At 44.4% G+C, this 9,593-nt stretch overlaps 1 non-coding gene across 1 annotated transcript; it reads left to right on the forward strand.

Annotated features, from left to right (window-relative positions):
- Positions 1-1,447: 1,447 nt before the first annotated feature.
- On the forward strand, positions 1,448-1,566 carry LOC138360823 (5S ribosomal RNA). Its single transcript, XR_011226682.1, has one exon. It is a non-coding gene; the product is annotated as a 5S ribosomal RNA (ribosomal RNA).
- The last annotated feature ends 8,027 nt before the right edge of the window (positions 1,567-9,593 follow it).

Here is a 9,593-nt window from a genome sequence, read left to right on the forward strand (position 1 = left end):
AATAGGCCTTCTGCAGTTACTTCCATTCTTATGTTTTTATTCCCATTGGTTCGTGTTTTATCTTGTGTAAATGTCAATCACCTTACCCAAAACTTTGGTACCATATCACCTCACCCATGTGTATATATAAATATATATATAATATATATATATATATATATATATAATATATATATATAATATATATATATATATATATTATATACAGAGTAAATCTACCCCAAAAGTAATGATTTATTTGTCTACAAAACTAAACTCTTTTTGGAATCATATGAGGCCCCTCCACTGAGGGGGGAGGCCTGGATGTTTATTGTCATGTGTATTCATGCTGCTTGCATGTCGTCGTTTATTTTGCCTTTGTTGTTTTCTTGACAGCTTTCTTTGCCTTGGGTGGTTTGGGAGATTTTGAAGCTCTCTTTATTTTGGGCTTTTTGTTCCCAACAACAAGCTGCTGCTGCTGCTGCTTCTTTTTCAAGGCTGTAGGTGGTTTGTTGCTTGTGGCGGCTTTCTTGGGAGTTACCACGGCCTTCTTTGCTGCTGTAGATGGTTTCTTGGTTGTGGTGGCTTTCTTGGGAGTTAGAACGGCCCTCTTCTCTGCTACGGCCAGCTTGATTGAATGATCCACTAGCTCCACTTCCCTTGGTCTGAACAAGAATGCCGTCAGCCACTGCTTTCTTGAGAAATCTTCGGATGTAAATGGCGATCTTGGCAGCCTCGACTTTGTTGTTGGCAACAACGTACTTCTTGATTGCTTGTAGAGACGAGCCCTTACGGTCTTTGAGTGCTGCGACCGCGGCTAGAACCATTTGACTAGTTTTCGGGTGAGCAACCTGGACGCGAGGTTTCCTGGTGGTGGCCACCACAGCAGCAGCAGCCGCAGCCTTCTTGGTAGGCTTTGCTTCTACCATGATGATGATGAGATAACCAAGGTGATGAGAGACGCTCAGACAGTCACGGGGGAATGATGCTGCCGCCGCTTGAGCCGAACCTATTTATGTGCCGGCACGGTACAGAAGCTGCAACCTGGCAACTCGTCCACCAATCACGACGGTTGGTTTTACGGCTCCGAAACCTGGATCCCATATCTTCTCTAAAATAGAAGCATTTGTTCATGTTCTTTGTAAAAGTATCATAAAGCAGGACAGATGAGACAAATATCATAAAAACTGAAGAGCAGATGAGCACACACATGTTTGTATTACAAAAGAAAATCCACAAATTCATTAGAAATTGGCAGGGCAGGCTGAGGAAGTAGGTAGATGTAAAATGTCTGTAAATGGCGAAAGAACATAAACCCAAGACTGAATAAACGATGTTAAATATCCATGCCAAGGAGACAAAAATATGTTAGGATACAATTACCATTAAGACACCACAAGCAGGTCCGTATCCTGCCGCGATGACTTAAAAGAGTTGGTTATTAGCCACAATGTGTAGGCAGTCTCATGCCAACGGCCATACCACGTTGAGAACACCGCTTCTCGTCCGATCAGCGAAGTTAAGCAACGTTGGGTTTGGTTAGTACTTGGATGGGTGACCGCCTGGGAACACCAAATGCTGTTGGCAATAATGTTTTTTGTTTTGTTTTGTTTTGTTTCGTTTGTTTTTGTTTGAATGGCTGGCTCCACGGGAAATTCACGGAGTTGTGTGGAATAAGGCCTGGTAAAATGAATTAATATGTATGTCATGTTTAAAACAAACTCGCTTAATATAGATATTGTGTGAGGCTTTATACAAAAACAAACAACCAAAACAAAACATGTTGTATATATATATAGCTTAATCCGGGTTTGAACTCGCAACTCCAAGAATACGCATCACTTATATACACTTTACCACTGGACCACTGCTGCAGGACACAAGCTTGATGCTGAGGTATCAATTTAATGACGTAAATGCCATTTCCACAAATAAATGATAATTAAAAAGTATTTGTATGTACAAATCTTTTCTGTTTAAAAGGCTACAATATCAGTTACTGATATAATTTGTGTTAATGTTTCTATACCCACAAGAAGGCATATTTTTGCTTATATGTAAAGGGTACGGAGAACGAATCCACAGACCATCATTCCCCTCCCCTTCCCTCCCCCCCCCCCCCCCCCCCCCCCCCCCCCCCCCCCCCCCCCCCCCCCCCCCCCCCCCCCCCCCCCCCCCCCCCCCCCCCCCCCCCCCACCAATCACCACCACCACATCTAACCGAAAACCCCCTAACACATCAACCCTCCCCCCAATCAACAGGCGAAATAATAACCCTCAAATGCCTGCCTGCCTGCCTGCCTGCAAGCCAATACTAACGGTCTTCTCAGAAAGAAAATCTCTTTGTATCTGTATTACTTGATGAAATGTATGATTCTAATAATGAAAATAAATTTTGATGTCGGTTGTATGAGCATAATGACCAATATGCACATGATATGAATGAATTAAATAGTGTAGTTTTAAGTAATTAGGTTGTAGACACATTAAGCGGATATGATATTTGACGCGTCCAGAACTGGTGATTTTTGGTTTAGTTTTAAATGCACCACCACCACCACCACCACCATTGCTTCCCCAGAGCCTAATTAAGGACCGGTAAAAGGAGTCAATATGTATGTCATCTATAAAACCAAAGAATGAATAAAAAAACACACACACAAACCTACATAATAGTATTAGGAAGATTGTATGGCAAAAAAAAAAAGTATTATTCCCATTGGGTCGTTTGAACTCGCGACTTCCAAAATACCAGCCACACACCTTACCACCCAGCCACCATAGAGTTGGTATAATTGTGCAACTTTAGTTATAAAAGTAAAGTTCTTATTGTCTCAAATCTTATTGTCTGTTCTATGAAAAGGCATGATGTAAATTATGTATTTTTTGAATGATTGAATTGTAGGCACATTAAGCGGATTCGATATTTGATATATCCAGAAAAGGTGATTTCTGTTCAGTTTTAAAATGCATCACCGTTAACGCTAAAGGACTGGTAAAACGACTCGATGTTTGTCATTTTTAAAATAAACACTAAAACTAGGCCCTTAACATATATAATGTTTGAATATAAATTGAATGCATATAAATACAAAGTGGGAGTGGCTGGCTGGCTGGCTGGCTGGCTGGCTGGCTGGCTGGCTGCTGCCTGCCTGCCTGCCTGCCTGCCTGCCTGCCTGCCTGCCTGCTGGCTGGCTGGCTGGCTGGCTGCTGGCTGGCTGGCTGGCTGGCTGGCTGGCTGGCTGGCTGGCTGGCTGCTGGCTGGCTGGCTGGCTGCCTGCCTGCCTGCCTGCCCGCCCGCCCGCCCCCCCGCCCGCCCGCCTGCTTGCCTTGCCTTGCCTTGCCTTGCCTTGCCTGTCCTGTCCTGTTATTGCCTTGCCTTGCCTTGCCTTGCCCTTGCCTTGCCTTGCCTTGCCCTGCCCTGCCCTGCCTTGGCTGCAGCTGGCTGGCTGGCCGTAAATCAACTCTTAACAACACCATACCACACCACACCATCACTCATCACCCATCACCCACCACCGGCCCCAGTCTCCCAGCCTCTCTTATATACCCGAGCAGGCCCTTTAAATTATTTGAATTGTTGCACTTCGGCCAATGGCAGGCACGATCGCTGCTGCTCAAACATATTCTGGTTCACAAGTATTATAATATATTATATTATATTATATTATATATATATATATTATATATATATATATATATATATATATATATATATATATATATATATATATATATATATATATATATATATATTCATGAAACACATTAAAACCTTGATCATTTATTCATTCATTACGTCTAGTGAAGAATTGCTTTTGTTCATTTGTATGATTAAAAATTAATATAATATGAATTCCTCGCTTAAAGTAAAATATAAAATATATATTGGATTTATATGATTGGTTAATATTCCAAGTGATGCTGAATATCCCCTATAATTTTGTTTTGTTTGTTTGTTATGTACACATTCCAAATGAAATCAATATAAATGTTATTATTAATGTTTGAAAGTTGATTGTCTACTTGAATCTCTCTATTAAAGTGTGTGTGGCTCCGGATGGAGCCTGGTTATGGTATTTGTCGTGGTGGGTGGCAGAAGTGCTTACTTCTTCTCTGTCTTCTTTGGCAAAAGAACTGCCTGAATGTTTGGAAGAACACCTCCCTGTGCAATGGTTACGCCAGACAGAAGTTTGTTGAGTTCTTCGTCGTTGCGGATGGCCAACTGCAAGTGACGTGGGATGATACGGGTCTTCTTGTTGTCACGTGCGGCATTACCGGCGAGCTCCAGAACTTCGGCAGCGAGGTATTCCATGACGGCTGCCAGGTAGACAGGAGCGCCAGCACCGACGCGTTCGGCGTAGTTGCCCTTACGCAGCAGACGGTGAATTCTGCCCACGGGGAACTGAAGTCCGGCCCTGCTGGAGCGAGACTTTGACTTGCCCTTCACTTTGCCTCCCTTGCCGCGTCCTGACATTGCTGCTGCTGTTGTGGGTTTGTGGTGTTTTATGCCGCCCCGCAGATCGAGCTTCGTGTTATATACCCCGCTCAGGATCAAGGGAGCCCGCCACTGACCAATCAGCGCGCTCCGCCACGCGACCCGCTCTGAGCTGAGTCGCGAGCGGGATATAAAAGGAAAGCTCGCCTCGCGCAAAAGTTCATTATTGTATCGCAACGCCAGCCAGCACGAGCATCATCATGCCACCCAAGGCATCTGGAAAGGCTGCCAAGAAGGCCGGAAAGGCCCAGAAGGCCATTGCCAAGGGCGATAAGAAAAAGAAGCGCAGGAGGAAGGAGAGCTACAGCATCTACATCTACAAAGTGCTGAAGCAGGTCCACCCCGACACTGGTATCTCTTCCAAAGCCATGTCGATCATGAACTCGTTCGTGAACGACATCTTCGAGCGCATCGCCGCCGAGGCTTCTCGCCTGGCCCACTACAACAAGCGTTCCACCATTACCAGTCGGGAGATCCAGACGGCTGTAAGGCTCCTGTTGCCCGGAGAACTGGCCAAGCACGCCGTCTCTGAGGGCACTAAGGCCGTCACCAAGTACACCTCCTCCAAGTAAACGGCTTACTTACTGCCCTGTGGTGGTGGCTTGGCCTCAAACCAACAAACTCGGCTCCATTGGAGCCACACTTTAATTTCTAAAGAGATTGTGAGTGTTAGACACCAATACTATTATAACAAAAACCTCTGTCACTGAAAGCAAATAGCTATAAAATGAGAATATTTATGAAACTGTCTGTGTGTGTTTCTCTCTCTCAGTCTCTGTCTGTCTGTCTGTCTGTCTGTCTCTGTCTTGTCTGTCTCTGTCTTGTCTGTCTGTCTGTCTGTCTGTGTCTCTCTCTCTCTCTCTCTCTCTCTCTCTCTCTCTCTCTCTCTCTCTCCTCTCTCTCTCTCTCTCTCTCTCTCTCTCTCTCTCTCTCTCTCTCTCTCTCTCTCTCTCTCTCTCTCAACACATATAAGCACTCGGTATCTTTTTTTTTTTCTAGAGATTAGAGATTCATTGTTATGTTCCACATTAGGATTACTATGCAGGCCACCCTCTTAGGTTTGAAAATGTCAAGAAAACGGTTAATTTAAAATGTCATCTCCTAACTTAACAGATTAAGCCAGAGGACCGAAAACAGAATAAAACAGGACTGGACAGTATGTCACTTATACAAGCTGCTTTTATTTCTAGTACAGTATGACAATTTTTATTTTGGGGGGGGGGGGGGGGGGTGGGTGATCCTTGACAGTGCATAAGAGCGAAAAGCGACGGCGTTTTGTTTGTAAGAGAACAGGTTGTACTACAAATGACTTGATTTATTGATATCACGTGTATGTATGACACCTAAATTAGTGTATTTGTTTATTTATTTATTTATTTATTATATGTGTAGATGAAGGTTAATTCATATGACTGATGCTAGGAATGTCTGAAATCTCCTTAGAAGGATATTTTGGCCCTGAGAAGGGCCGAGTTTGGTGTATACTAGGGTGGTCGATTTAGCTTATGCACGCTCTCCACGGATACGGCGAGCAAGCTGAATGTCCTTTGGCATGATGGTGACACGCTTGGCGTGGATGGCACAGAGGTTAGTGTCCTCGAAGAGACCGACCAGGTAAGCCTCGGATGCCTCCTGTAAAGCCATGACGGCAGACGACTGGAAGCGAAGATCGGTCTTGAAGTCCTGGGCAATCTCGCGCACCAGACGCTGGAAGGGAAGTTTCCTGATGAGCAACTCGGTGCTCTTCTGGTAACGACGGATCTCACGCAGGGCGACCGTTCCGGGCCTGTAACGGTGAGGCTTCTTCACACCCCCTGTGGCAGGAGCAGACTTGCGTGCTGCCTTGGTGGCCAGCTGCTTACGAGGAGCCTTGCCTCCCGTGGACTTGCGAGCAGTCTGCTTGGTGCGAGCCATGGTGAACAACTGTGGTTTGTGATGGCCGGCGCCGAAAAATTTTTGCTTATATACGCCGTCTCGAGGCGCTTGCTCGAGCGCCATTGGCTGCTCGACTCGCCTACGTCACCCCGTTGCCCCTCCCCTCCTTCCTCTGGCTGCAGCCAACAGGCGGCTCACCTCAATCACTATTATCGCTGATTTTGCTCTATTTTTTGGATTTGTGCAAAAGTCATTTCACAGGGACGTGAAACAGACGAGTAGGCAACTGCAGTTTTGAAAGCGTTGTGAGAAAGCCGTGTCTACTCGACCACAAGCGTAAAGTAAGGGCAGGCAGGAGTTGCAATGCTACTAGTACGTCCGCTTGATGGGATATAGTCGGGAAATCGTGCGGGCATTCGTCAATTCGATTCACACAACTTCAACACCATGACTGGACGCGGCAAGGGAGGCAAGGGACTCGGAAAGGGTGGCGCCAAGCGTCATCGTAAGGTGCTACGTGACAACATCCAGGGCATCACCAAGCCCGCTATTCGTCGCTTAGCTCGTCGTGGCGGCGTGAAGCGTATTTCGGGTCTCATCTACGAAGAGACCCGTGGCGTCCTGAAGGTGTTCCTCGAGAACGTCATCCGTGATGCTGTAACCTACACGGAACACGCCAAGAGGAAGACCGTCACTGCTATGGACGTGGTGTACGCTCTGAAGCGCCAGGGTCGTACCCTCTACGGATTCGGCGGATAAGAGCTTGGCTAATCCATCGATTCCACCCACCACCACCTCAAAACGGGACCTAATTAGGTCCCTATACTTTTTTTACTGAAGGGCTTAATAGACGATAACATAAATTGTTTTGATATCAGCTAGCACATTGGGTCTTATGAAATCTATTTTTTATCCTCGCATGCTTAAAGGGACTCTGATTGGGGAGGGAGGGGGGGGGGGGGGGGGAGGGGAAGGTTTGTTACGTTATATACTAGCAGAGCAGGATCATTGGTGGGGGGGGGGGGGTGAGGGGAGAGAGAAGAGAGAGAGAAGGAGAGAGAGAAGAGAGAGATCTTTCCCAACTCTTCCTTTTTACATGAGTGAGCTACCCGTTTTATTTCATTTTATCCTTCTCAGAGCTGTTTTGATAGTATCCAAATGATGGTAAATGAAAAGGGAGGACACGAATATCTACCCAGAATTCAGGACTGGCAATCGATATGCATGTTTGAGTGCGAATCTTTTTCTCTCTCAACTTAGGTATACGTTTATGTCGTACCTAAAAGCGAGAACCACACTATTGGGACAAGTATGCAAGGCCCAATTTTCCTAACAAGCACAGTTAATTTTGTTATTTTCGAACATTTCTTTCCAAATTGGTTTATCCAATTAACAGTATTATATTAAGATCATGAATTGCTGGGTTAGGTTAGGTTAGGTTAGCTTAGCTTAGGTTAGGTTAGGTTAGGTTAGGTTAGGTTAGGTTAGCTTAGCTTGGGTTAGCTTAGGTTAGGTTAGGTTAGCTTAGCTTGGGTTAGCATAGGTTAGGTTAGGTTTGATTACATTTCTATGTTAGATTTAACTCAAATTCAAAACAATTGCAGTCATTCGGCTTGTTAGTCAACTTGCCTCTAATAGGGGCAATTTGTCTAACAAGACTATTTAGTTTTGTGTGCATATATATATATATATATATATATATATATATATATATATATATATATATATATATATATATATATATATATATATATATTATAGCTTCAAGACTCCGAACCAATATAGAAGCATCAAGAGGAAGTGCTTGTGTTATGGGCCAATAGGCCTTCTGCAGTTACTTCCATTCTTATGTTTTTATTCCCATTGGTTCGTGTTTTATCTTGTGTAAATGTCAATCACCTTACCCAAAACTTTGGTACCATATCACCTCACCCATGTGTATATATAAATATATATATATATATATATATATATATATATATATATATATATATATATATATATATATATATATATAATATACAGAGTAAATCTACCCCAAAAGTAATGATTTATTTGTCTACAAAACTAAACTCTTTTTGGAATCATATGAGGCCCCTCCACTGAGGGGGGAGGCCTGGATGTTTATTGTCATGTGTATTCATGCTGCTTGCATGTCGTCGTTTATTTTGCCTTTGTTGTTTTCTTGACAGCTTTCTTTGCCTTGGGTGGTTTGGGAGATTTTGAAGCTCTCTTTATTTTGGGCTTTTTGTTCCCAACAACAAGCTGCTGCTGCTGCTGCTTCTTTTTCAAGGCTGTAGGTGGTTTGTTGCTTGTGGCGGCTTTCTTGGGAGTTACCACGGCCTTCTTTGCTGCTGTAGATGGTTTCTTGGTTGTGGTGGCTTTCTTGGGAGTTAGAACGGCCCTCTTCTCTGCTACGGCCAGCTTGAATGATCCACTAGCTCCACTTCCCCCTTGGTCTGAACAAGAATGCCGTCAGCCACTGCTTTCTTGAGAAATCTTCGGATGTAAATGGCGATCTTGGCAGCCTCGACTTTGTTGTTGGCAACAACGTACTTCTTGATTGCTTGTAGAGACGAGCCCTTACGGTCTTTGAGTGCTGGACGCGACCCGCGATAGAACCATTTGACTAGTTTTCGGTGAGCAACCTGGACGCGAGGTTTCCTGGTGGTGGCCACCACAGCAGCAGCAGCCGCAGCCTTCTTGGTAGGCTTTGCTTCTACCATGATGATGATGAGATACCAAGGTGATGAGAGACGCTCAGACAGTCACGGGGGAATGATGCTGCCGCCGCTTGAGCCGAACCTATTTATGTGCCGGCACGGTACAGAAGCTGCAACCTGGCAACTCGTCCACCAATCACGACGGTTGGTTTTACGGCTCCGAAACCTGGATCCCATATCTTCTCTAAAATAGAAGCATTTGTTCATGTTCTTTGTAAAAGTATCATAAAGCAGGACAGATGAGACAAATATCATAAAAACTGAAGAGCAGATGAGCACACACATGTTTGTATTACAAAAGAAAATCCACAAATTCATTAGAAATTGGCAGGGCAGGCTGAGGAAGTAGGTAGATGTAAAATGTCTGTAAATGGCGAAAGAACATAAACCCAAGACTGAATAAACGATGTTAAATATCCATGCCAAGGAACAAAAATATGTTAGGATACAATTACCATTAAGACACCACAAGCAGGTCCGTATCCTGCCGCGATGACTTAAAAGAGTTGGTTATTAGC

The sequence above is a fragment of the Procambarus clarkii genome, unplaced genomic scaffold (assembly GCF_040958095.1).
Source record: "Procambarus clarkii isolate CNS0578487 unplaced genomic scaffold, FALCON_Pclarkii_2.0 HiC_scaffold_122, whole genome shotgun sequence".
NCBI lineage: Eukaryota > Metazoa > Arthropoda > Malacostraca > Decapoda > Cambaridae > Procambarus > Procambarus clarkii.